Source organism: Gavialis gangeticus, unplaced genomic scaffold (genome assembly GCF_001723915.1).
Source record: "Gavialis gangeticus isolate Ggan-Ray unplaced genomic scaffold, GavGan_comp1, whole genome shotgun sequence".
NCBI lineage: Eukaryota > Metazoa > Chordata > Crocodylia > Gavialidae > Gavialis > Gavialis gangeticus.
The window spans coordinates 29,705,935-29,709,727 of NW_017729031.1; the positions used below are offsets into that span (position 1 = coordinate 29,705,935).

Here is a 3,793-nt window from a genome sequence, read left to right on the forward strand (position 1 = left end):
GATGACAATATATTTTTTTTTGGTTTCACTTGGCTATTAAACCCTTCCTGATAGGCTGCCTGCCAGGTTGGTCCCGCCTGCACTTTTATAGGATGAAAGCTGCCTTTCCTCCTCCCCTCAATACCCATCCACAATAGGGGAGAGAAGAGAAGAGAAGAGGGGGCAAAAGAAACTCAGAAGCTCCCCTCATTCCTTCCCTTTGCTTTACGTGGGCAGCGGGATGGCTGCCCTACTTCCTTACAAGGGGTTGTGTCCATTCGGCTTTGATAAATGCCTTCTCCTGGGAACATCAGTATCCGCTCCTTCACATCAGTATCCGCTCACTTCACATCAGTGAGCCCTTCACTGTTTATGTATTTGTTTGTTTTGTGATTGTGCTGTTTCCTGTGGGAGCAAGTTTGATCCAGGGAATATAAAACTGGGCTGTAAACCATGGTAACCTGCTACAGATAGCCACGAAAGTGTGCCAGACCAACTCTGATGCAAGACCTGGTGTCATTAGGGGGTAGGATCCATATTTAGGCCCCAAGGGGTTGCAGACCTGGGTAAGGAAGTTTGGAAAAGCTACCTGAATGCCTAAGGTATGGGGGTTTTTTTGGTACCAATTGAATATAAATCCCTTTTGGATTTACTGCATGCTCCCTTGCTATCTCATGGGATACAGCAGGGTACTGGTGATGTTGCCTGGTTCAGGCCCACCTCAGGAAGGGCCCATCTTCTCAGGAGGAGAGGAGAGAAGAGAAGGTAAAAGGAACTCAAAAGCTCAGGGTGGCTCCCTTCATTTCTTCCTGTTCCCATGTGGGCAGGTAGACAGCTGCTCTATCTCCCTACAATGAGTTGTGCCCATCCTGACACCCCCTTGTAGCTTTAGTAAATGCCTTCCCCCAGGTTCATCAATTTTCCCTATCAGCCCTGAGTGATTAAACCTAATATCTAACAAGGAAGCCATCATTTTACAAAGGCAGAACTTCCTGCTTGATTCCCTTCAACTAAGATCAGAGCAGATGATAGCGTGTTTCCATCAGACTGTTCCTGTGGGACCTTTACATTTTATAATGTTTTTCTTTTACTGGAACAACCAATTCTAACATCTTTCCATCCCCCATGATATCCACACCTTCTAAAGGTAGGAGGAACATATCAGTCAGCGATAGCCATGGAAGTGTTATAGAGTAATACTTGGGCACGACCTAGTAACACTGGAAGGGTAGCATGTATATTGAAAGTGGGTCTGGACACAGGGATTGTTGACCTGACTTATAAAGTTTTTTAAAAGTGATCCAAGTTGTAAAGGATCCACATTTGTAGTACTTCCTGGATGTAAATCCTTCCTCCTTGGCTGCTGCCACCTGTTCACCAAATGGTGCAAATAATAACCCTGCAGGACGCAGGTGGTGTTTTCTCACCCTCCCAGGTGATAGGAGTGGAGGAGAAGGGTGGAAAGTGCAACAACCTTCAGCCTCCATACAAGCAGAAACAGGAGATGTAAGGGGGTTGATTTGGAGGGTGACACCTGGAAGCTCCATGTGCTTGGGGAATGGTGCAACAGCTCTGAGCACACAATGCATCTCATGGCTTTAAGCAACAACACTGAATTCAGTGGACTTAAAATAAAGATCAAAGCTGACATAGTCCAGTTGCAGTCCCCTTATTGCACAGAGATTGCACAGAAGAAACTCAGCAGACCTAGCTGGCATCTGGTTTTTCCCTTCTCTCCTTTTTAGTGCATGTAGCTCCCCTGCTGTTCCCCCTTGCTTCCACATCCTCCTTTGGTAGCAAGTGAAGACAACCTGTGGAAGATCCTAATGCTTCACCTGCTACAGAAGGAGGCACATTTTTCCTACAACTTGGATGTTAAACCCTCTCTGATTAGCTGCCTCCATCCTAGTGCAGGAACAGTAAATTCACATGTGCAAAGGGACTAAATAGTTGTACAGACAGACTTAGTCATGGCTGGGACCAATTTTTGAGTGATTGAGTTTGTTACCTTAAGTTTTTTTAATGCAGGACATTTCCTTGTCTTGGATGTAATGTACACATGTGCAGTGGGGAGTCAGCATGATGGAGGGTGGTCCTGCTATCCCTCAGAGCCATAGAGAAATATATTATCATGAGTGTATGGTTACTGTAATATTATATGTTAATATGGTCATATTAACATAACAATGGAGCAATCATGTGATATCCCCTGACGGCTAGGAAATTAGGTTTATATTTGCTGGATGGTGAATCATGATGATGTCAAAATGTATTTGCTAGACAATGCCGGCAGGCTTGACATGTTGTGATATTGTACCTTTTGTTTAAAATTAGTCTGAAACTTAAGAGCACTGTGCTCTATAAAATACAGCTGTGAATAGTAAGTCATAGTGACAGCCACATAACTTTTTCAGGCCAATGCAATAGGTGGTTACGGTGATTGTACAATGTGTAGTTTGGTTTTTTTGTTAAGTAAGTGCAAAAGTCTGTGTAAGACAATGTAACGATTGTACGGGATGCACCGTTATGATTGTGTATCCCGTACAATCATCTGTAACGATTATACAGGATACATAGTTAGCATAAAGAAATCACACAAACAGAACATCTTGTCAACATCAGCTGCCTTATGTAGCTGGAATATGTTCTTAGTGTAATGTTAGCATCATAGATGGTGCTATGCGACTTCCTATACACTACCAACTTTGAAATTTCTGCTGAAAGCCAGTGCAACTCCACCAATGCTAGCAATGGTGGAAGCACTAAATATAGGAAACTACTCAATGATGGACTGTTTGTGCCCAGAGCTACCTTCATGGTATAAAAATCCTAACAGAGACGTACCTGATGAAGTTAAATGTTTTGCACTCTGGCAAGCCATGAGTTATTATTGCCCTTTTTTGCTTTCATAGATTTCATAGATTTCATAGCTACTAGGGCTGGAAGGGACCTCGCGAGATCATTGGGTCCAGCCCCCCTGCCTAAGGGGCAGGAAGTCAGCAGGGGTCAGATCACCCCAGCAAGATAAGCATCCAAGCATTTCTTAAAGGTATCCAGAGTAGGTGCTTGCACCACTTCTGGGGGGGCAGTCTGCTTTGAAGAAAACTTTCAAGCAGATTGTCCTTCATGAGGTTTCTTTTGGTTTAGAAAATGCGTGCAGTCTTATTGCCTCAGGTTGAGCAGGATCCGGTGTAAATAAAGTTAGCAATGTCAAAGTGAGCCCAATAATCTTCTGCCCATGGCAGGGGACCGGACTTAATGATCTTGCACGTCCCTTCTGGTTCTTCGATTCTAGGATTTTATCACCATCAGTGGTAATATAACAATATTTATCAGCTAAAGTTGTGGCCTATTGCCATAGAGATTGGGTAACCACCTAGATTTTCTTGAGGTGCAGTTTAATAGCAAGATAACTGTGTTTCTGTCTCCTTGGCTGAGTATGTTTATAAGTTGTATTAATATCTTTCATCTTAGCACAAGCTCCCACCTGTGAAGGCACGCCATGTGGAAACAGTGGTGCTGAGTGTATTACTCTGTATCAAAATTATACCTGCCAGTGCCCGTATCAGTTCTACTATAACTCATCAGCTTGTGTGGAAGGTGGGTGACATATGGATGATCCATTTTCTTTATTGACTACACAGACAGTGCCGGTTTTTCCCCCATATCCTAATGCTATAAACCGAAAATAGTTTGGGAAAGAGTCTGTCACTCATATTCTAACAGAGAAATATCTTACTCTGTAGAATCACAAGTACATTATTATTATTATTGATAATAATAATAAAATATAATGTAATGATATATAATGAAT

General features: G+C 42.8%; 1 protein-coding gene across 1 annotated transcript in view; it reads left to right on the top strand.

The window, feature by feature from the left end:
* The first annotated feature begins 3,428 nt into the window (after positions 1–3,428).
* MUC13 (mucin 13, cell surface associated) overlaps positions 3,429–3,793 on the top strand; it is a 16,568-nt gene continuing 16,203 nt past the window's right edge. Inside the window, exon 1 of the mRNA XM_019522560.1 lies at positions 3,429–3,579. The gene's annotated coding sequence lies outside the window, so the exon portion shown is untranslated. The remainder of the gene's footprint in view (positions 3,580–3,793) is intronic.